The 24,470-nt window shown below is 42.8% G+C and overlaps 1 protein-coding gene across 36 annotated transcripts in view; it reads left to right on the top strand.

Annotated features, from left to right (window-relative positions):
• The window catches only part of Dlg2 (discs large MAGUK scaffold protein 2), a 1,657,078-nt gene that overhangs the window by 1,468,122 nt on the left and 164,486 nt on the right, over window positions 1–24,470 (top strand). Inside the window, exon 1 of one of the 36 annotated variants that reach the window (XM_075953009.1) lies at window positions 20,660–20,926. The exons of 34 other annotated variants lie outside the window; for them this stretch is intronic. The gene's annotated coding sequence lies outside the window, so the exon portion shown is untranslated. Of the gene's footprint in view, window positions 1–20,659; window positions 20,927–24,470 lie in introns of those variants that run through there. One more of the 36 variants, XM_075953012.1, reaches the window with a different exon arrangement.

Below are 24,470 nucleotides of genomic sequence, written 5' to 3'. Positions count from 1 at the left end.
GAAACGGGCCACTCTTTGGCTAGATACTAGCTATCCCATAGACTCAGCTCCCAGAAGACAAATGAATGTCTATCATCTCTTCGAAATTAAGATTCACAAATGTACAAGAAAAAAAAAACAGTTCTCACCTTTATTAAGTGGAAGATATTTGCAACAGTAGACGTGTGGGTCACCTCCTTTTACCATACTCTATTAAAAAAAAAGCTTTTAGCCAGTACTAACCTTTTTGCACTAGAATGAAGTATCTGTTTAAAATAAGTTTTCGTTGCTGCGGTTGTTGTTGTTTTAATGAGGATAGGACAGTTGCTGACGGATCCCCTGCTGACTTGAGTGTCAACACTGAGTTTACAAAGATGGTCAAGTTCCTGGCAAGATCAAGCAAGACGCCAATTCAGAGGTGTCTTCCAATCCTTGCCAAGGAAGTAACTTACCTTCCACGACAATAATAATCCTTCCACCCTCAGGACATTCTTTCGACAGAGCCAGGTCAACTATTTATAAACTTCTCATTATCAAGTTGACTTGTTAAACACCAAATTACAAAAACTTCCTCATACCTGTGTGGTAAGGCTTCCAGCCTTGCTTGCAGACTAGTTCACTGACGTGCTAAGATCCGGCTGTTCACCCTGCTTCAGGAAGCCTGTTTTTCTCTGTGTCCGTGGCCATACTGTGTTTTTCTCCTAAAGGACTTGAATATACACACCCCAAGCCCTGGTTGAACATAACCAGCCCCACAAAGCCCTGCGGTATCCTCAGAGCAGACGCGCCAGTACCCTTCACGCCCAGAGTACTTGCACTGACTTCCGTTGCAGCATTGCCAGTGCTGTACTGCCTTTTGTAATTCATCCCCCGTCTTGGGTTAAGAAGACTTAGGTATACAAACACTGTGTCTTATCTTCCTGGTTTTCTTTGTCTGATTCAAAGATTGGCCTAACACAATTGCTCTCGAAAGATGCTTGAGCAGACGAATGAAAAGAGGCATGAGCTAAATGTCTACTCGTGTTCCAAGCGTGGCCCGTATCTTCAGCGCATTCTGATCTCTGTAGCATCGCTGTTAGGCAGGATTCTATTCATCCTGATTTTGCCAGCAGGAAAACTCAAATTCAACAGAATCAAGTAATTTACCCAAAATTACTCAACTAATGATTGACAGAATTTACGCTCAGACCAGTCTGCTCTTTAAGCTGAAATTTTTGGGCATGGCATGGCTAACAATATGGTAGCTAAATAAGACAGCCTCCTGCCTACTCCTTTTACAAAGCATTGACAGATGCATCTAACAAAGGCAAGACATCCATTGTGTACTGTTTCCCCTCAAGTGCCCCAAATGGTATTTATCTGCAAAAAAAAAAAAAAAAAAGTTTTAATCCTAAAAGAACTAAAAGAATTAGTCTTTACCAGCTACTTACCGTAGCTCTAGGTAAAACAGGAATCTGAAAGCGATTGTGTTTGGATTACAATACCTGAATACTCAGGAGTCATTGCAATTTCCTAACTTTTAAATCTGGTTATTAAAGCTTTCAAGTAAAAGATGTATAACCCATTCTGTAACTGTAAGAGGTTCTATTCATTTAAGGTTTTTGTTTGCATTTTTTTCTCTTTTTTTAGTAATTCACTCTCCACTGGGATATTTTTCAATGACTCTGTCAAAATATGTTTTAAAGGCATAGAAGCCCCAAATGCACAGCAGACAAAAGGGACATTTCTCTGGCTCCCATCATCAATTTTTAATGTTGTTCTGAGGCTTCCTGTTGTTAAAACCACGTCTAGCTCTTAGAGTCCTGGTTCAACCAGGTTCTGCATGAAAGGTGACATTCTTTCCTTTGTTCTTGAGTTCCTGGGCAAAAGGCTCCACTTTTGGCTCTGCATTTTTCCAGGATCCCTGGGAACTTCTGGTGGCATGACCTAGGAGGAAGTCAGAAAGCCCTCACAATGTCTCGCTCCTTAAGCCTCAACATGAGCCCAGCAGTCAGTCTCTGCAACTTGTGTCCAGATCTCTATGGCCTTTGTGTAGTAAATTCCAGAAATAGGTATTGAATATTCACTAGGTGTCTAGCTATAGGAGAGGCTATGGAAATGCACAGTGTCATTTATCCCTCATACTTCATAGGTCTGGGGATGTAGATCTGTGATTAGCATTGGCCTAACACGTATGACATCCTTGGTTCAATTCCTAGTGCCACAAACAAAGACAAAACAATTTCATGTCGTGACTCATAACTATTAACCCAATTTAATTCCAAAATATTAAATATTTGTTTTTATATCATAAGACTGAAGATTTTATTCCTCATTAACTTCATGTAGGTAACCACTTTTTTTGATTAGGGGAATCTATTTCTGGGATGTTCTATGGAAAGACATGCCTCATGTGCACGTGTGTGTGTGTGCGTACATGTGTTTGTGTGTGTGTGATAGACAGTTTTTAGCCCTCTCTATTAAAGGAGCACCCTGTGTACTGTTTTTCATTTAATGATATGTCTAGAGATCTTTTATGGTACTGTATGGAAAACCTCTCGTCTTACAAATGCACGGTAGTCCAGTGTAAGTTTGTAAATCAACTTTCTTTTTTTTCTTGTTAGTGGAGCTGTTAGGGGTCAAACCCAGGGCCACACATACTTGGCGAGCCCTCTACCACCTACATCTTCAACCTGGTACCATGGTTTTCTTGTCACAATCTTGAAGGTGAAACCAGGCGGTAAAGTTAAATATTTCCTTTTTACAAGTAAGAGGAAATAAGTTATTTTGCATCCTTTAGTTCTGACTCAGAGCTACAGAAACCTGGAGATCATTTGTCAAAGACATAACAGCCAGCATGTACCCATATGCATTCATGTAAACACACACACACACACACACACACACACACACACACACACACACACACACACAGGAGTGCTCTGCTGCCCCTTCTCTTCCTGTTTTGTTTCTGAGTCTTTCATAACTTTTCATAGCTTGGATCATAACTGAGTGATATATCTTATGCTTTTCTTTTTCTTCTTTTCTCTTTTTGGTTTGAATACTATTCAGTTTCTATTATATATTTGGGCTTCTATCAATGTTTGTGTCTGACTTTATTGCTATCTTTTAAGAGTTTATTCTAGACAGGTACTCAGGGGTAGTGACTTATAGTGAGCTTTGGAAAATTGTAGCTTGGTCACAGTCCCCTCCCGAGAGTTTCTGACACTTGAATGTATTCAAAACCATTTTTCCTGTTCCTCCTGCATCTCCACTTGAAATCCATCTATCCCCAGTCCAAGGCCTAACCATCTTGAGTACAGGAAGAGGGGATGATGTTTGAGGGTGTCATTTAGCCGTTCTCTGCTTGACTCAGGTCTCTTGACTCCATCTGGCTGATTTTGAACTTTTGACTGGAGACCCTGATTTTGCAGTCATATCTCTGGGAGGGAACATGGGATGTGCTACAGGGGTTTTAGTTTAGAAAAGTCTCAAAGATTTAGCAAGAACTAAGGAAATGCATCATCTTTTCGTATCTTAACACCATGTAAACTGTGTGATGAGTAGCCATATTATTCAGACATGGAGACTAAGGTTGAGAATTTGTTTAGTCAGAGTTTATAGTTATCAAGTGTTGGTTCTAGTCAGGTCCTTCCAGACCAGTGCTTTGTATAATCAACTAGCACTCAGAAGAGACCCATGCTTCTTATTATCCAATAGCATTCAGAAGAGACCTTGCTCCCCAATGACACATGAAAGTTCATACTTAGTAAAACCTTGCACAAATGGTCCAAGTTCACTCCCAGAATAATTTTACTATAAAGAATGGCTTGTGATTGACAGCAGATTCTGTGAGATTCGGCACATTACAATTATATTAAAATGAACCAAACACCCACTCTCTTTTTCTGCAAATTCATCATCCATACATTTTATTTCAGTCGCATACATGTCTGAAATGATTTCTGGCCAATTTTGGAAAGAACATTTCTCTTTCAGCAAACCTAATTATACTTGTAATAGTTGCCACGCTCGTTGTGTGCCCAGCACTGCATCTATCCCCCCACTGCCTTTCAGTATAACAGTTCCCTTTATCGGCATCCTTTGCAGGCAGCGCTCATGCTTAAATGAGGTGAAGGGGTTGTCAAGAACAAGGGATGAATTACAGAACCTGGACAGCAACCAAGCCAGTCTGTAACCAAATGCCTCCAGGAGAAATGTTTGTCTCACCGTGGCCTCCTCCTTCCAATGGTGGTCATTGGAGTGGTCATCTTAACTAGCCTACTGCAGGCTTCACAATCCCAAAGCCAGTCCTATCCCAAATCTTGTGTGATGGGTTCTTAATAGCCAAAGACTTTTCAAGGGTTTATTTATAATACTTCCCAGCTGAGGCTCCAATACCTTTGGCCTCTTTGCTCATGAAATACACCACAGTTCAGTACATGATAATTTTTTCAGTAATGATTAAAACCCCACCTGCATTGATAATCATTGTCAACCTGTTTCAAAGTCTTTGCATACAGTATCTCACCTCCCAAGGCAGCAACTTTGCCCAGCAGGTCCCTAGTGGAACCCTCTCTGCCCTAGTCATAAGACACCCATTCTTTTTAAGCAGTGCTTTTGCCAAGAGTCTCCTTTTCAAATTTGATGTTGAAAATCAAAACCGCTTGTTGAATGTTAAGTGAAAAATTTTTTTTCTTAAGGAAACCACCGAACACTGAGCTCACCTTGGCTTAAAGAACCAATCTGGCCAATCAAATGCCTACCTAAAACAAATTGGATGCTGTCAACTTTCCAAGACATCAGGACCATGGGCATCCCCTTAAACTTAACAGGAACTTGTTTTATTTACAAGCCAGTGTTCTGGTGGGTTCTTCATGACTTCTTATATTAAAATAAGTTTTCCTAAGTGTGTTTGTTAAGCTAATTAAAAAGCATTTTGGTTTTGACTCAACCTCATTTCCTCTAGCCTTTATCTTGTTCTTGTCTGCTGGGCATTTGCTGGGCACCTGTTGGGTGCTAGAAACTGTTGAAGATACTATGGTTTGTTTGGTAGGCAGAAAGACTAGAATTCACACTTCTCTACTCCCCATCACAATTCCTTTCTTGTTACTACAGTCTGATTGTCTTGAGGGCAAAGAACATTTTTTTGCTTCTTACATGGAATGCCTGATCTAAATAAAGCCTTACACATAGAAAAATCCTGCTTTAAAGCAAGTGCCCTTCTTTCAACCACTGTCCTGAAGGGAACTCTTAACCGCAGGATAAACATCCATACTTCGGCTTGCAGTGGCAAAAAGCAAAGATGGACTGATTTTTTTTTCAACTTGGATAAAGTTATTTTTTATTTCTGAATTCCCACGGTGCCTTGCAGCTCTGTAGTAGTAACAATGCTTTTCTTCCATCTGTGACTAAGAAGTCTTTTAGGTCTGGAACCATGTCCTATACCTCCGTTTGGTCTCCCAGACAGTTACAGCCACAGTACTGCACACAAGAGCACCGCCTCAGTGTTGGCTGGATTGGCCACAGGTGTCCTTATTTTCTTTCTGGGCACAGTGACCCTTTCTCAGTCATTACTAGTTCATCATAGCTGTCATAGGCACATGATTAGAAAGGGCTTATTGCTTCAAGCTAATTTGTTTTCTTGGAAGGAGCTTTTTACTACCATATATACACGTATATATATGTATGTGCATATGCATGTGTATATATACATATATGCACACTCAATGTAACCAATAGAATGAATCAAGGAATTAGAACATTCACTGACTGACTGCCTTGCTTGGTGAATGAAGAGTAGTAACCAAATATATACATATATTCATACATACATACATACACACACACACACATAGTACAAAAGCTGGGAGCAGAACCCAGTTCCCTTTACCTCCACTCCAGTTTTTCCCCATTGGAACATCTGTCTCCTCATTACGTCCACACTAGTGCTGCTTAAGACCAGGCCTCGTCCCTCCCACCTGGCCTGCTGTATCTGCCCCCTCACTGTTCTCTCTAACACCTCCAGTCCATCCTCCACACGGTTACCAAGGTGATCTTTCAAAGTGCTAACCAGATCATGTTCACGCTGCCAAGCATCTCTCAGAAGCTTCCCTGGCTGCTGCATAGAGTCTCTTGACCTTTGCTGGGGCCGAGGAGCTGCCTTCTTGCTGCAAAGACTTGTCTCTCATGGTATCCCTCAGAATGGACTGCCCGTTGAGTTAAAGCATCTGTCATGGCCGTGAACTCCAGGTTGCCTTATGTCACTGTGGATGTCTACAGTCATCTTGCTCTCTCCATCCAGACCACATCTCACCCTTTTCTGGATGGTTAATGACACCCCCTCCCCCATCCTCACCCAACTGGGGCCTTAGGACTAGGTAACGAAGGGATCCCCTTTGCCGAACCACAGACAGCCTTCTGTGGGGACTTTCCATATTCTTTCTTTGGTTAGAGCCGATCACTGAACTTCTCATGCACATTCTGCTATAGTTAGAGCTGTGACAGGTCTTCCACTTAGTGCATCCATCACTCCCAGAAGGCCACGAACTGTGAGTGAGTGTATGAGTGAGTGTGAGAATGTGTGTGTGTTTACTATGACACACATGTGGAGATCGAAACCACTTGTGGATTTCAGTGCTCTTTCCACTATGTGGGTTCTAGGAATTGAACTCAGGTCATCAGTCTTGGTGGTAAGCACCTTTAAAGTAAGCCATCTCGCCAGCCTTTTTTTTTCCTTGTATGAATTTTTGCTTCTTTGGCCACTCAGTATGCCTACAGCCTCAAGGAATTTGGCCACACTACAAATCTGCTGCATTCTCCATTGGCCTTGATAACGCATTACACGGGTTTGGAGCCGTAAATGCCTTTGTAGAGAATTAAGTCCTCCAGCATCACTCAGGTCCAGGCCCTGCTCTATTGTTCACCACCTGCGTGAGCCTAGGGATGTAGCTTCATTCAGCCTTCCATGCCTCAGTTTCCACACCTTCTACGTGGAGCTCAGCGTTATCAGATATAGGTGATAGCCTGGTTAGAAATTCAGCCTCGTGAAAGCACTTCACAGTAAATCCTCAGGAGTCTCTAGTGTGTTGTCTTGTTCATGAGATCTTAATGCACCCCTCTTTTCTTTTGTTTTCCAGTGTTTCTCACGGTTGTTGGTTCAACTTGACACACTTAAGCTCAGAATCCCACCCAGATGATTGATCCTCTCTACTGTGTCATCTTTGGCTGCCTGTCCTCTGCTCACCCCCCTAAAGAATGACTCAGACCTCTTCCTTTTGACAGCGAGCCCTCAGAATGAGAGGCAATAGCAAATATTTTGGCATTATTCGCTGGAAAGGATAATAGCCTTCCTTATTTAGAGACTGGCAAATAATAGCGGAGGGAGCACTCAGCGAGAGCCGCGCACAACCTGATGGGGTAGAGGCTTTAATTTGTATTGTGTTCCCTTTTAGCAAAGGCGGAGAGGTCAGGGTGCAGTGTTCTCCGTGAAGGAGAGCAGGAGAGCCTGGAGCAGCAGACGTAGGCTGCCTGTTGCTGCCTCACCCTGCTGCCCCTGCTGCCCGCAGTCTGAGAGCGACGCCTGCTCTTCATTTGGCCTTTACTGAAGGGGCTAGAGGGCAAAACAGAAAGTCAGTCCCTCAGGTTAACACTGGTAATTTAAAGTTTCCTGCTCTCTCAGAAATGTCCAGCGGCGACTCATCACAAGTAGGATCATAATTAAATTAGTCAGACTAACATTTATGATGTTTACTCGGGACCCACAAGCCAGCAAGGTCAGCCAAGCCACAGTGTGTTTCAGGCATGCGCTGGCGGTGGTCGTCTGTTCTCAGATTGGAAGGCTTAAACCAATTGTAATGTATTAGCTGCAGCAGCATTCTTTCCTAGGAGAGTAATGATTTGAACTAAATAGAAGTTTCTCTCTCACAGTCTAACCCCTGAGCCTAGCCCTTCGGCTCAGCAGACAATTCTTTGCCTAATGATTTAGGAACTGGTTTGTTTTCTCCCCTACCCTGTGGCTCCTCTGTCTCTAGCATTTGACTTCTAAGGTCAAAGGATTGATTTGCATGAATCAGGTGGGAAGGAACAAGGACCCGAAGGCTTGGGAAGGGAAATGTTTTCGTGGGAAAGATCCCTTTCATTCTGTGGACCAGAGCTCACATTCCCTTGGCCAGGGCTCACACGACACAGGGCCACACCTAACTTCCAGGGTGGAGTCTAGTTTTCACCTCTGGAAGGAAAGTACATCACTTTGGCAAAGTAGCTAGTCTCTGGCTCAGAGGATCACTGTGACAAAAACCAGGGCCTACAAAGCACTTGTTCTAGGCAAGGCATTGTGCTCGGTATAATAACTGCTTTATCTATGTTAGTCATGGCTTCATATGGCATATAATTCATTCCTTTAAAGCATGGACTTCATTGATTTAAAAAAAAAATACATTGAGTTATGTAACCAACACCACAATCAATTTTCGAGCATTTTCATCATCCCCCAAATAAGCTTCACACCTATTAGTAATTCGTCATTGGCTCACAACCCTCATCCCAACCCCCACAAAATTACCAACCTAGTTTCTTTCGGTTTGAACTTCCTTTGCCAAACATCATATAAATAGAATGCCTGTGGTTTTTAAATGTAATTCTCCTAGCTCTGCAAGGGAGACATGCTGCTCCCATTTCACAGATGAATTTGCAGAAGATTACATTGCTTTAAATGAGTTACTAATTTGTTTAAATCTTGCCTGTAGTTGAAATTGATAATACCATAGTATATCCTAATCTTCCTCCTTCCTTCCTTCCTTTTTTCTTTTCTTTTCTTTTCTTTTCTTCTTTCTTCTCCAATGATTGTCATGGCAACAAACTGACTTGGCAGCAACTTCCTTACCAAAATGAAAGACACTCAGGAGTCAGAGAGCTCAAGGTTTAATGCCTCATCCCTCCGTTCTCCAGGTGCATACTGCTTAATCCTCCAGGCGTCTCAGTGTCATCGTCTCTAAAATGGAAATAATAAACCCCATTTGCTGGAAGGATTCGCTAAGCTTAACATACGTGAAACCTGATCTTACAGTCTTATGTAATTGATGACCTGCCAGGGTTAGTTGTGCTTGCTCAGAGGCGAAGCTTTAGCTGTAACTGGGTTATAAATTATGTTCCGTCTATGGACAGGAAAATGCGGCTGTAATTTGCAGTCTCTAGTAAGCTGATGACAATCCAGGAGTGTCTGAGAGACCCCAGGAGGCTCTGCTACAATGAGAAGTAGGAAGAAAGGATGCTATTCTCTGGGGCAGGCAAGCTTGTGGAGAGCTTTGCCTATCAGCTTCTCATCTCAGTTGGGCAGAGCAGCTTGTTAGAGGGCTGGAAAGAACCAGCTGAGCCGGTGGAAGTTTGAAGCTCCTTGAGAAAGAAGATAAGCTGGTTGAGTTTCTGTAGGCAAAGAGCCAATAATGAGGCTTCCAGCATGCAGCGCAAGTCATCCATCCCTTTCTGCTCAGCCGGAGATGGCAGAGCCTTGTACTCAGGAACCAAAGGTGTGCTTGAGAGACCCGTGGAGGTAGGACGAAAGGTGTGCAGATGAGTGAATCCTGCTGCTGTTCCATCGAACTCTTCCTTGCCTTACCTTGGCCTGAGCCATTGTTACATTAAAATCAAAGAGCAGAGAAGACCGCCGACGCAGTGAGGAAGTTGTGTTTGGTCGGACCCTGCCTAAGTCATGTAGACCAAAATGGTCATCAGGGAAAAGGGCTGATGCAGGGCGTAAGTCAGCATTGAAATAGTTTTCTACAAACCACTGGCTCAGCTGTTGTCTAAGTGTAGGGGCAAGTGACTTAGCCTCTTTGATACTCCATTTAAAAAAATGTTGCTATGAGTACGGCTTGTAACGTTGCACGCTGAAACCTGCATGATTCCAAGAGATGCCATTCACACACCCCTGTCAATAAAGTGACCTTTTTAAAGGACCAGAACTAAGCGTTTTATTCTTATGATTGAAATAATGACTCCTGTCATTGTACTGTGAAAGCAACCAAAGGTAATACATAAATGAACAGGCACGCGCGTGCTGCTGTGCTCTGTGAGCCCTGACATTTGAGTGTGCTATCATACATTACTGTAATTTTGATTTTCTTTCCCAGTCATTTCAAAATGGTGAAAATTGATGGAGACTTGTGGATGTATCATGACGGACAGTGAAACAGATTTGGTATATAGGCCCTGGTTTGCAGTGCATAAAACATGTCTAATGTCCTGTACAGACATACAATATGGTGTCCTGATTTTGGTAAAGACCAAATAGAATGCATAAAAATGATCAGAATAATGCCTGACCCTTAGCAAAGCTCAAATTACTATTACTATTTTTAGCCCTATTTTTTTAAAGGATATTACCTTTCTATTTATCACTGACCTTTGGAAAGTGAGGCAGTTATAATTTGGTTGTTCATTCCTCTTTTATCATAAGTAAAACATATTAAAATTTGAAAAATAACTGGTTTGGGAGCTGGGAAGATGACTCAATCAGAGGACCTAAGTTTGATTCCCCAGAACCCTTGAAAACTGAGCATGGTGTCATGCATTTGTTATCATGACCCTGGGAAGGCAGAGACAGCAAAGCCCTAAAGGATCGCTAACTGGTCAACCTAGCCTACTTGGAAAGCTCTAGGCCAGTGGGGAGAAACCCTACCTAAAGAAATAAAAAGGGAAAAAATACCTACAATGCTGCAATAGCAACAAGGAACCAAGGTGGATGGTGTCTGCAGAATGACGTCTGAGGTTATCCTTTGATGTTGACTTCCACGCCCACACATAAAAATGACTAGTCCAGATAGGTGGGGCTTTTATTAGCTACCTACTTACAGTTTTTATATTTCTATTTCAGTGTTATCTCATGAGCTGAATTTCTTGGATGCTTGGTCTGTGCTACCTGGTGCCTCATGACTACAGGAGATTGTGTCTTTCCTGAGAGAGAGCTTTGACTGTTTCAGAGTAGTGGTTATGTGTACCCCAGGAGCTCACAGAACCTTTCCTTTCCTTCTTACTCATTTTTTATGTTAGTGTATGTATGTATGTGTGTATATGTGTGTGTGTATATATACACACACACACACTTTATTGTGTCTATACCATATCATAGTTTATAGCAATCTTGTTGTTAAGACTCTAATTTACATATAAAAATTCAGATGATGTGGGTGTGCACTCATAATGGCTTTAAATGATGACATTGGCCAATCTTTGAGCCTGCTGGACTAAAGAGAACACAAATACATCTCTCCTCATGTGAAATTGAAGCTGACCTGAATGGCACGAGCATTAGTCACACATGGATTGACATTTACTTTCGTGTCTACTTTTGGGCAGACAGGAAACAAAATGCTTTATGTTTTCAATTTCATAAAAATGTAACAGCAAAATAAAATGGATAGTATCATGCTCATTTTATAGACAAGAACATAGAGTTCAATTCAGAGACATTAAGCAACCTGCAAAGGTCGCTTCAATGAATCAGAACTATCTAACTATAAAGCATATGGCATTCTCTGTTCCAGCCTTCCTTGCATTGAAGAAGATTATGAAAATGAATTATTTTTCTTTGGTGTTTCTAAACTCTTAAGCTAAGGGTTTTTCTTTGTTTAGTTTGGTTTTGTTTGGTTTGCATCACTTAGAGTTAGGTTATAGAGTGCTAACCTAATAAAACTTTCACTTCCCCAGAGTCCTTTGAGAAAGCCCTTCTCCCCAGCTCCTTTGAACAGATTTCTCACACTAGAGCCTGTCCCGGTCATTCCCCCTCATTTGTGTTAACCCATTTAACGTGGCTACATTAATGCCTGAGACTAGATAATTTGTTAACAATAAGGTTTATTTCTTAAGTTTCCAGAGTCTGCGAGTCCAGGATCAAGGGTTTGTCTCTGGTGGGGACCTTCCTGCTGTGTCCTAATGTGCAGAAGACATCACTTGATAAGAGAGTGCCCAGCTGGCTTTTGTAGCACAGCCATTCTTGCGGTCACCAACCCACTTCTGTAAATAGACCTTGGTACTATGACATTGGAGTTAAGTCTTCAACACATGAATTCTGTAGGATGCATGCCTTCAGACCACTGTAGTCATCATGTCCATTTCTGATCCTACTGCACGTACTGGCTTTGTGGGAGCCTAGGCAGTTTGGATGCTCACCTTACTAGACCTGGATGGACGCGGGTGGTCCTTGGACTTCCCACAGGGCAGGGAACCCTGATCGCTCTTTGGGCTGACGAGGGAGGGGGACTTGATTGGGGGAGGGGAAGGGAAATGGGAGGCGGTGGCGGGGAAGAGACAGAAATCTTTAATAAATAAATAAATTTAAAAAAATAAAAGAAAAGAAAACTTCAAAAAAAAGACTCAATAAGAAGACATTGCCTAGTAGATATGAATGCTTGCTCTGTACTTGTGAGGAGCTGAATGCAAATCTTCACCACCCATGTTAAAAACTGAGCATAGCTGTCTATGCACAGCTTCCAGCTCAGTGAGAGACCTTGTCTCCAGGGAATAAGCAGAAAGGAAGCCACTAAGCAGACAAGAAAACAGCAGATGTTCTGTTCTGGCTTCTACATGGGTGTGCAGTCTACTTACTGATATGCACATACAGCATAATATACACACAGAGAGAGAGATAGAGATATTCATTTTATTTTCCAAGAAGTTGTAATGACAACACAGCCCCCTATTCTTCCCCCCCCCGCCCCTAGGCTGTGTTGGGTGCTGTTCACAATAAAGTTCTCATAATGGGTTATGCAGCTGTACAGTTCCCCATGGCCCATCTGAAATGGAGCCTCTTAGGGCAGAGAGAATCTGACTTTGACTACATTGTTTGGCTGGCATTCAGTGTGATCCTGCAGTGCCCAGGACATAGCAGTAAACTCTACAAATAATCAGGGCAGAAAGGAAGTTTCTTTCACTGGCTGGGAATCCAAGATACAAAGAAAGGCATAAAATTTGCTTTCACTAAGGAACCTAGGGCAATGGATGGGTTGAGTAATTGCATAATGAAGAAAATAAGCTCTTATGTGTAAAGATTTTTTTCATCTTCATCTATCCAAAACTAAGGAGAACACACGTGCATACACCCCAGTGAAGTGTGTACTAGGGATATGTGATCTATATATAGTCATTTCTATAAATACATGTGTATTTAATGAGCATGACTGCCTAAGAATAGACTACCCAATTTTATAGACCATCTATAGATTGCTGAATGCTCAGCCAAAGGCTAAAGTTCATTTTCATTCTCCAGTCTCACTGAATTACCCAGTTGCTCTGAATCTTCTTTATCCTAAAGCCATTTCCCTTCTGAAGGCAAAAAGCTTTACTTCTTCCCTGGAAAAGAATTAGCGTTGCTAAGAGCTTTTAGGGTGTTCTAGATACTTAGCAGAAGTGATCTCATTTAATCCTTAGACATTTGCAACAAGCCTGCGGGTCCTGAACCCAAAAGAAAGTGGACCAGGTCAAAAGCAAATAAAAAAAAAATTTTTTTTCTTTCGACAGAAATTCTTTTCAGTGAGAGGTGGATGTCATGAGTAGGCAATGTCTAAGTTAAAGTCTTTATATGGGACCACACTAGATTAATCTATTACTAATGAGACACTGTGTCCATTAATGTGATACTTCGTACAAAGCACAGGGTTTCTAGCTGACTCGGAACACGGTTTTCCTCTTGCCATTCCATGGCTTGGCTGTATACGTTCTCTAATTTATTTCATAATAGGAACAATATTAGAACATCTGTTCCCAGAATTTTTATTTTATAGATCAAAAGTATTGCAGAAAATACACCTTTATAGTTCAACAGATTTTATCAACTTTATCCTCACCACCATTTCGGGAAAAATAAATAGCCAAAGCAATAGGAAGGAAAGGTAAACAGGAGGGAGGAGTACATAATGCTATAATGGAAGGCAGTGTTTTCTGGGTTGAAAAATGCTGTAGCCCACGAATTTTTGTCTTCTCTGGACCACAGAGGTCAGGGACCAGCGTCTAGAAGTCACTGCAACTGTACATACAGGCTTTGAAGTTATATAAGCCCAGCTCACTAATTCCTTTTTGTCAGAGCTGAAGCAAGTCCATTGACTTTTCTGAGGGCCAGGTGCCTCATACCTTACATGAGTTTGGTGCCTCATCTATGTGTGTTTCTTAAGGATGTTACTAAGTGCCATGAAGTCAGAAAATTAGGACAACAAAAGTTTGCTATCTTGTGGTTCTCAATGCCAGTAGTCTGAAGTCGTCTATGTGCTGGTGGCCTCTGCTCCTAGTCTTCCACAGGTACTAGGAAAAATTCTGTCCAGGATCTTCTGGATCCTACTAGTTCTTGTTTTGTTTTCTTTTCTTTTGTTTTGTTTTAAGGCATGTAACTGCAGCTTTTACTCAGTATTCTTGCTGTGTGCATACCAATGTCCAAGAACAGTCGCTTTGGACTGGGAGTTCACCCTGCTCCAATATGGCGTCACCTTATGTACAACAGCCGCATTTCAAAATAAAGTCATGCCGAGGTGCTATGCATAGAGACTTCAAAGGAATGAAATTGATAGGGTGGCAAAATTTAACCAACGATGATCAACCTTGTGGAATTATTCCGTTAGCCAGACACAAGAGACGCCAAGGGCACTTGCAACAAACCTATAGAGAAACCTGAGCAATGCAAGTGTGGGGTGGTTGTTTTCTTAAGAAAATTTACGAAGAAGAAGACTCATAACAGAGGATTTGTACAAAAGTACAAATAAAGTGATTCGTATAAATATGTGAAATCAAAACTTTTTAAAAAGGTTTTTGAGACAGGGTTTTTCCGTGTAACCCTGGTTGTTCTGGAACTCGCTCTTCAGACCAGGCTGGCTCAAATTCAAAGACTGGCCCGCCTCTGCCTTCCTCCCAAATGCTCGGATTAAACAGACACATTACCACCACCCAGCAAAGCCAAGGCATTTTAAAGTTAGGACTTTAAATGTACTTACTTCACAAATGAAATATCGTGTGGTAGGCTGTGGCCTAGAGGTTGAGATTCAATCACAGAGAAAAGAGGCCAGGCCTTTGGCCTCACAAAGCAAGTCCAGAGTGGGTTGGCGGGGTGGGGGTGGGGACAGGGAGGTAGAGATCAATTGAGGAACAGAGGATTCTGTGCTGTCAGTCACTCTCGAGGAGGAACAATGTTACCCAGTAGTCTCCCATCTGCTATGAAGGAGCATATGCTAAGTCTTGGGAAGCTCCAGAGGACATGCTGGGTGCTGACTCTGACTGCAGGATAGGTAGGAGATTGTAGGAAGGTCTTAGTCAAAGTATGTAAATCAGAAAGGAATTGAAGAACTCCTGTGGGAGATGATAGTGTAGAAATAAGGGAGATAAAGATGGAGATGGGAAAGATATATTTTGAAGTCAAATTTGATAAAGTTTGGAGTATAAAGTGAGATGAGTCAGGACTATCTCTGAGGTTTTAACCAAGCACTGTTAGTAAGTAATTATATTACTCATTGGAAAGTTCACAATGAGGGGTTGGGAGATAATAAAGTATACCCATGGAAGCGTGTAGACCTGTGTTCCACCCTCTGAATTCATATAAAAGAATAGGATCTGATATCCTAGTACTGGGAAGGGAGAGATGGGGGGCAACCAGCCTAGTTTTAATGAGCAACTCCAGGTCAGTGAGAGACCCTGCATTAAAAAAGAAAAAAGAGAGGATAGCTCCTGGGGAATAACACCCAAAGCTGATCGTTGGTGTCTACACATACACACACATGTCCACACACAAAAATGGACACTCTGAAAATTGAGCATATTTGGTAACGAAACTAAGTTTGTTTTTGAACATGTCAAATGTGAAAAAAAAAAACAAATGGAAATGCTTAGATATGGATGTAGTGAGATATAAGAGTCTGGAGGGTGGAACACAAATGTCATTTGAGCCTTGACACTAGACAAGGTGGCCTTGGGAGTAACTGTAACCAAGGCTGTCTAATGATGAGCTGTAGGGTGCTTTCTGCTTGAAAGGTTGGGATGTAGAAGACTCAGTTAAGAATGCTTAGAAGAATGGATTAATGGTGCCTTGAAGATGATTCAGCTGTATGAGCACTATCTACATGAACATTAGGATCTAAGTTCAAATTCCCACCACTTAAGTTCAAAGGCTTGGAGTGATACTATAGACCTGTAACCCCAGCACTGAGGACACAGACAGGATTTCCCACCAGGCTGGGAGTGACCCCATAGACCTGTAACCCCAGCACTGAGGACACAGACAGGAGGATTTCCCACCAGGCTGGGAGTGACCCCATAGACCTGTAACCCCAGCACTGTGGACACAGACAGGAGGATTTCCCACCAGGCTGGGAGTGACCCCATAGACCTGTAACCCCAGCACTGTGGGCACAGACAGGAGGATTTCCCACCAGGCTGGGAGTGACCCCATAGACCTGTAACCCCAGCACTGAGGACACAGACAGGAGGATTTCCCACCAGGCTGGGAGTGACCCCATAGACCTGTAACCCCAGCACTGTGGACACAAGCCCGAGGATTACTGGGGTTTACTGGGCACCGACCTGTTTTCAGAATCAGTGAGAGTCTCTGTCTTAAAGGAGTAAGGCAGAACTCCTGATGCCCCAATGATCTTCAGGCACAACGCATGCACACACACCGAACACACACACACAGACACACACACACCACATATATACTCACAATTTAAAAAAATTGAATTGACATGTGATGTAGAAAAATCAAGGAGTCTCAGAAACAAAGGAAAGGGGAAATTATTTGAATACGGTGGTAATTGATTCTGCCAAGTGCTTGGCAGAGGTTTCATAAGCAGGGTTATGTACTGGCATTGTTTTTGTCAATGAGGATGTCATTATCTTCATAAGATCAATCTTCACGGTATGGTAACAGTAAGTCACTCCAGGACAGAACAGATGTGAGAAAGTAGACACACCAGTATATTATCTGCTGCCCCACTTTCCTAGGGACTAGGGGTATAAAAGTTAAGAAATAACCTGTACAGTCTCAACCTCTGATTATGATTCTGCCTGCCCTCTGTCAACAGATCACCTCATTGTTCTACCCAGAGTATTCTCAACTACTGGAGGCAATGCAGGGTATTTCAGAAAGATGTGGGGCACCAGTCCTGATTAAGTACCAAATAAATATTAACACCACTATTAATATATAAGCCATATACAGACACACACATATTTATATAATTTTAAGACTATATAATTTATTACATCTGGGAGTAATTTGTGGCATGAGATAGTAATCACAGCTGAATTATGAAAACAGAAATATGTAGAAGTTATAAATGCTCATCTATTAATTTTCATAAGGTGTGCCAGTGGAGAAGCTAAGTGTCAGGGAGAATGAACAAAAAAAAAAAGGCTTCTCGGGGGATGACAGGATGGCCAAGCAGGTAAAGGCACTTACTGTCAAACCCAATGACATAAATTTAATCCCTAGGGCCCATGCAGCAGAAAGAGAGAATGGATTCTCTGGGATTATTCTCTGACTTTGGCACATGCACCATGATGTGTATCTGTGTAAAAAATCAATAAATAAATGTAATTTTAAAAGAAAAGGAGTCGCTTCTGAGAGATTTGGAAGAATCTTAGCAAATCAAAGAAGTGAGAAGTCGTAGAAAAAAATTAGGACCAAACTACTCCAGGTAATAGGTGGTTTAACTCCCATGCACAGGAGGTAACCTCTGATCGTGAAAACACAGTGGTCATCTGCTCTTTGCTACACATGGTGTTTGTACTTGGCTTTGCTTATGAGCTCAGACTCTCATGTCTCCGCACACCTTCAACTATTCTGCATGCATTTGTGTCCACAGTGCCGAGTATTAAGAATGGCCATCGGGGGTGGGGGTGTGGGGGTGTGCTCTTGGACCATGCATATTTTACTTAGGCACTGAGAGAATCTTTAAAATAAGGAGAGGGTAGGTTGTGTGATCAAAGGGGAAGACCATCTGCGTGTGATCAAACTGACTTGGCTGTCAAGCCATTCTCTGAAAATTAGAGAGCTGAGAAAGCCTGGCATGCACAGACCTGCTTATTCCACACAGCACGATGGCACCTTTGTGTCCCCAGAGTTACCTCCAAGGCTTACCAAGGGATGCTGATCGCATGTCTTTAAGACAGCAGGATTTTTCATCTCCCCTCCCCTTCTACCCCTTCTCCTCCTCCTCCTCCTCTTTCTTCTCCTCCTCCTCCTGCTCCTCCTCCTCCTCTTTCTTCTCCTCCTTCTCTCCTTTTCCTCTTTCTCCTCCTCCTCCTCCTCCTTTTTCTTCAGATTCTTCTTCTTCAGATTCTTGCTCTGTAGTCCAGGTTGGCCTTGAACTTGTTGTACTCCCCTTTCCACCTCCCAGTTGCTTGCTGAGAACCATAGGTGTGTCCCTGTTTTGCTCCTTTTGCTTCCCTCTCTCTTTCCCTCTCCCCCTCCCCATCCCTCCTTCCCTTCTCTCTCTCTCTCTCTCTCTCTCTCTCTCTCTCTCTCTCTCTCTCTCTCTCTCTGTGGTATGCATGTATGTATGTTTGCACTCAAAAGTGTATGGTGTTTTGCCTGTGCTCATGTGTGTACATGCGTACGGAGGAGGCTGAAAGCTACTGTCAGGTGTCCTCACTGCTTCCCACCATTCAGTGAAACAGTCTTGAAACTGAGCCTGGAGCTCACTGGTTTAGGTAAGAGAGCTAGCCTGCTTGCTCTGGGGAATCTTGTCTCTAAAGCTGGAATTGCAGGTGGGCCGCCATACCCACCTGACATTTACACAGGCTATGGCAATCCCAAACCTGATTCTCATACTTGCTCTGCAATTGCTTTAACAGTTGAGCCATTTTCCTAGCCCCAAGAGAGCACAGTTGAATAGCAATGATCATCATTTATGCTGACTTCAGAGGAGTTAGGCAAGAGAGATGCTTGTCTCCCCTGGCATAACTTGATTTAATGGCAGGAAATAATGGGTCCATGCAAAAATTCGGTTTTTTTCCCCTGGGATTGATGGCAGGTGCTCATTTACAATCATAGAAAAGACAGGTGACATCAGAGCAGCTAGGAAGCATCCCCTCTGTATGCTTTCCTAGACTGGTGAGCTCCTTTGACTGGTGGTGAGGTAGAAAGAAGCTAGTGAGCTTAGCTGATGGTGGCAGAGGGAAGAGGTGAAGTAGACAGAGGCTAATGAACTGATTGGGCAGCCCGCGGAGCAAGGCCCACATGACCTGCATTCTCACTAGAAACCCTGCATCCCTAGTGATGCTTGGCAGCCTGGGCAGCAGACACATCTGGATCCTCCCCCACCCCCATGCTTGCTTCCATAACACCCAGGAAGGCTCCTCGGCAAAGAACAGCTGACATATAAAAGACACTTGCGGGAGAAAGCCTTAAGTAAATATTCATAGTCGAAGTGTGGCGGGAACAATAATACTACCAGTCTGGGCACACATGCTATAAACTGGGCACCATTTTTCTGACGTATTCCGATTTTTTGGGGTAGATATGAATATACCCATTCTATAGATAGAACAATAGCTTTATAGTCAGTTACTAGCAGAGCTGGAACTTTATAAAATCAATCACCAATCCTACTGTCTTCTTATTTTTGCTAAAGATCATTGTTAATAAGTGTGTCTACTCTCCTTCTGTTTTGAGCAATTTAATACAGTGTTTCCTATGGTAAGACATTATTGTTGAGAGTGTGAGCTTTGAACTAGACAGCCTAGGGAATGACTCCATTTCTGCTAGGTAGCTGATATATGATCCTGTCTAGACTGGTTACTCTCTCTGGCTCTTGCTTTTGTTTGTTTGTTTGTTTTATCTATAATATATTTTCCATGCTAGAACCTACTTTACAGGAGCATTGTAAAGATTGAATGTATTAATAACATGGTAAGCATTTAGAAAGCTGCGTGGCACATGGGCACTATAGATAGTTGCCATTATCATCCAAAATGTGCTTTTTATGGGTACTGATACCAGATGGATCTAATGAGGTCACACTGACCTCAGAGAGGACAAAAGGCTCAGGCACGATGCCCACCTGCTGCTACCTTTTACAGATTCTTCTTTAATAGTATCGTTTCCCATTTCCATATCTTACAATTTCTGTGGCTTCCATTCTTTGGGGGCAGCATAGGAGGACAGAAACACTTTCGGCTTGACATCAGAAGATCTGGGCTTAGCTTCAAGTTCCCCATCACTCTTAGCAATTATGAACAGTGACTTGGATAAGTCGTTTCTCTTTCTTGCCACAGTGTCCGCAGGCACAGTGAGCAGGATGAACTTGCAAATCTCTGGGACGATTTGCCTCCTCCAAGTTCAGCAAGCACCAAAAGTCCCTTAGCCTCTCTGAGACCTGGCATTTGGTGGTTCTGAAGCCCTCCAAGTCACTGAGAGATTCATGGGAATGAAAGTATCTGGTGTGCCATGGCGTACGACGCCAATGTGAGACTGGGTCTTTATAGAACTCTTAGAAGATTAACCCCAAATAGCACCGTTCGCTGCGTGTGTGCCCTGATTCAGGGGCTTTTCGCTACATTTCGCTGTTTTTGCCGTCTCCCCATGGTTTGGATGGATCCACCTTAACAAGGTACAGGGGAACACGAGCAGAGAATGAGAGTGCAGAATGAATGGTGGGAAAGCATCTTATTGGTTAGTACTGGTACATCCCAAACACCAATTACTGTCCCTGCCTCCGGAGCTGTTATGTTCTTCAGGATGAGTTACGAGGAAATCTATGTACCCGGCCAGCGAGGATGCTGCATGGTCACCCCCTGCGATGTAAAATATGAGCGTCTAGGAGGGGCTGTTTTATAATTCATCAGGTTCCGCTAGTGAGTTCTGCCGGAGTCTTAGTTAGCAAGGCAAGTGCGAACCGGACAGGAGACAGGAGAATCTGGCACCAAGGAAACGGGGAAGCTGCTTTCAGTGCCTCCTGCCTCCTCCCTGCTTTGTTCCCTAATTTTGTGCTCGGTAAGTTCCCTGGCTTGACAGCCAATTGTTGTTGAATAAGATTGGCAAATATAGCTGTAGCTTGGAATATGCACTTGCTTTCAGAAGTCTGTGTGTCAGTGTTTGGGCTTCACACAGATTCCACAATTTCCTTTTAATGAGTAAATTAGCTTAAAAGATGAAACGGAGCCCGAAGAATCAATTATTCACCTTGGTCCTTGGAAGACTGCTTTTTGTGGTCGCTAAAGTTTCTCGGGTTTCATTCTATCAGTTTCGTTTGTTGGGTGAGCTTTGAAAAGAACAAGTCTCTTTGTCATAAAATTGTTTTTCTTAGCTGCCAAAACGAGGTATGTGCAGGGCGGTTTATCTGTCCCCACCCCCCAACTGACTCTCCCCAGCGATCGGTAAATCTTAAAACAGACTGTTTGCCTGGTTACCAGCTCCGACCCAGCTGAACCTGTGCAAGGCAAGACTCAAATTGCAATCTTTTGTGTGCCCAGAACCGAGGGGCTGTGAATAATTGGCATTGTAGAGATTTTTTGTAAAAACACATTATGGTGGTCTCCGCATTTTGCGAGGCTGGGATCAGAAGCTGACGCGATTTGCATTTGCTGCGCCTGTTGATGATGGGGTGGGGGGGGTGGGGGGGGGGGAGAAAGCCCTGCATGATGCCCGCAGGACAGACAGCTGCGGCAGGCATGCCTGGGAGCTGTGTAACTTGTGGCTGTTTGCTGAGTTTCCTTTTCCCATTAACAACTACCTGAAGCTGTGTTGTGGCTCCCTGGGTGTGCTAACTCCTGGTCTTGAACTGTACCCCATCATTTCCTGGCAAGGTCTTTCTTTCCCCACTCCTTTCTGTCGTGTTGTTTTGCCTCTGCCCAAATCGCTTGGAAGCCAACAGCTTGATGTACTTTTTTTTTTTTTTTGAGAAGCAGATTTAACTGTAGTGTCATATGGCATATTATATATGGAGAGGAATAGCAAGGACATTTTCTCAAATGTTTCAAGTGTGTCTAGCTTGTTGATGTTCGCTTTCTTTCACCCGCAAGAAGCTACTGTCTTCTTCTGGTCCCTAATTGTCTGGCAAAGTGTTTGCCTTGTACCTTTAGTGCGCATTCTCTTTCTAGGGAGACTGGAGAGCTGACATAAATACTCTCTATTCTCAAGGAGGGCGATTTGCTTTAGCATCTCTCCGAGATGAAAACGCACGCCTTTTTATTTCCCCTGCTTTCCCCTAATAAATGTTTTGGTCACTGGAACTATCATGCTGCCCATGAAGTTGTGTCTCTTCCCAGGATTCTCTCAGACTACTCTAAAAGACTTGGAAAATTGGGGATTACAGAATATATTTTTTTTTCCACAAACACATTTCCCTTCCATACTTTTTTCTTCCACAAATAGGTTTTCTACATTTTTCCATTTCTCTGAATAAGTTCTGTTTAAAGAGCAGAGGAGCGGTGTGTTGTGGTTGGCGCTTGGGGTGTGTAACCCGAGACTTGGTTTCTAATCTACAAACGGGTGTCCCAGGAGGAGTCTGTAAAATATCTCTGTTCAGCTTAAAGCTTCTGGGCCTTAACAGTAATGATTCAGGTAGGAAATCCAGAAAATCACTGCAGGTATAAATGAACATCTGTGTTTAATGGTGTAGCCAGCCCATGACATTTTATAAAGCTTGGGACACATGGCTGAAGGTTCCTAAAAGTGTGAGTCTACCTTACTGCCAAGAAAAATATAGTTATGAAGTACCCTTGAGATATGTATTATGCATTGAGTTTTATTGTGACACATTAAAAAAAATCACACGCCAGAACCCAGACTTTATTATGCAGCAGTCTCTGGCTTTCAATTTCTGTGGTTTTACAGAGAAACAAACCAATGTGGCCATCTCAGGAAACTGAGTTTCTTCTTCTCTGGTGATGGCTTTTCCATCTTCTCCACCCACAAAAGATGAGTGCTATTTATAAAAACAAAAGACAATTTAGCATGGGTTATTCACAATTTCATTTATAGCAAGAGGGGCAGGGATGCAGCTTAGCTGGTGGAAAGCTTGCTAGGCATTCCCTGGGCTGGATCACCAGGACAGCACAAACCCAGCCTGGTGGAAGACACCTGTAATCCCAGCTATTGGGAGCTGGAGACAGGGGAGTACCCTTTGCTATGTAGCAGGATGAACCTGAGCTATAATGAGACCCCTTGTCTTGCAAGGGGGGGGGGTCAATGCAAGATACAAACTGTGACAAGAACATTCTGAAAAGATGCACATAGACAAATTACGTGTCTCAAACAATTTGTTATGAAATTGCATTTCTTAGCTCTCAAAATGCGGCTTGTACATCCACACTCCCCAACGGATTTCCTTTTAGAGGAGGGACAAATGGGCAGAGAAAGGTCTGTCCCCTACCGAGCGTTAATGGGTCTGTCCCCTTCTGTATACAGTGGGGCAGGAGAGGGGGGAGTATTAGACCAAGTCGATGATGCAAAGCACAGAGCTGAGTCTTTGGCACAAAGGGGACATCCAGTAAAAGGAAGTCATAATTTTCGTAAATTATGTGTGATAGATATTATTATTATTAACATTATCATAGAGGTTAATTGCGCAAGAAACATATACCATAGGCAGGGAGGGAAAGCGGGACTGCTTCTTTTGGCTTGAGAGATTTATTTCTGATAGCTCAATAATTTGTTTTCCTTTCTACTTTAGAAATTGAGTTAAAGACAGTTATTGCATTTCAGTTCACTTCTAATTTCTAGACTGGCACCCAAATCCTCGTGCAGTTATTTAAAAAATAAACTTCGTTTCGAGAGGGAAGCATTGGAATAAAGGGACGCTAAATAACATACCGTAGCTTTTCAGTGTGCCTGCCACAGTTCCAGCTCCAGCGTCACACTAAAACATAGGGTCAGAAGAGTCAGGTCACTTATGACGTCTCCACAAACTTCGCCCAATGTTTCACGAGCACGCTCACCTTTCCTGATCCGCACAGCCCCACCTGGTAGGCTGTATTTTGATTCTTGTATCAAGTGATGAGATGAGTTTAGAGAGAGGTTCATCCAAATATTATTACTAAATTTATGCGTTTGATACAACATATGGCATTCCTCGGATGTAGACCCTCACCTGATTCTAGATCTACATGGTAGCCTCCACCATAGATTGACTCGGAAAGACTTGGCCAGTTTCTCATGGGTCCATTTTTGAATCCTGGCCTTATAGCTTTAACTTTTTTAAAAAATCTGAATATTTAATCCCTATCATAGTTGAGGAGCTGATTTTTAAAATCTTAAGTTTGGAGATCTGTTTATTCTCATTTATGGGGGAGGTTACCAATTCAGATAATATATTCTTAAATCAAGGAAAGCAGGGTACCGTTGATCATAGTTTGGACGCGTGAACTAGGATGTCCTTGTGTATGGAACCATGCTTAGCAACATAGGGAGGAACTGTGGGAGAGAAAAGAAGCTGGCCCGGGAAGAGCCTCCGTTTGTTATGTTGTCCCGTGTCCCAGAATATTCTGCCCTGAGTTGCATAACACTCACTTATATTTCAGAGTAGTAAGCCTAATTT

This window comes from Microtus pennsylvanicus, chromosome 18, assembly GCF_037038515.1.
Source record: "Microtus pennsylvanicus isolate mMicPen1 chromosome 18, mMicPen1.hap1, whole genome shotgun sequence".
NCBI lineage: Eukaryota > Metazoa > Chordata > Mammalia > Rodentia > Cricetidae > Microtus > Microtus pennsylvanicus.
Note: the sequence above shows the minus strand (reverse complement) of the source record. Positions and strands in the feature narration are given on the sequence as shown.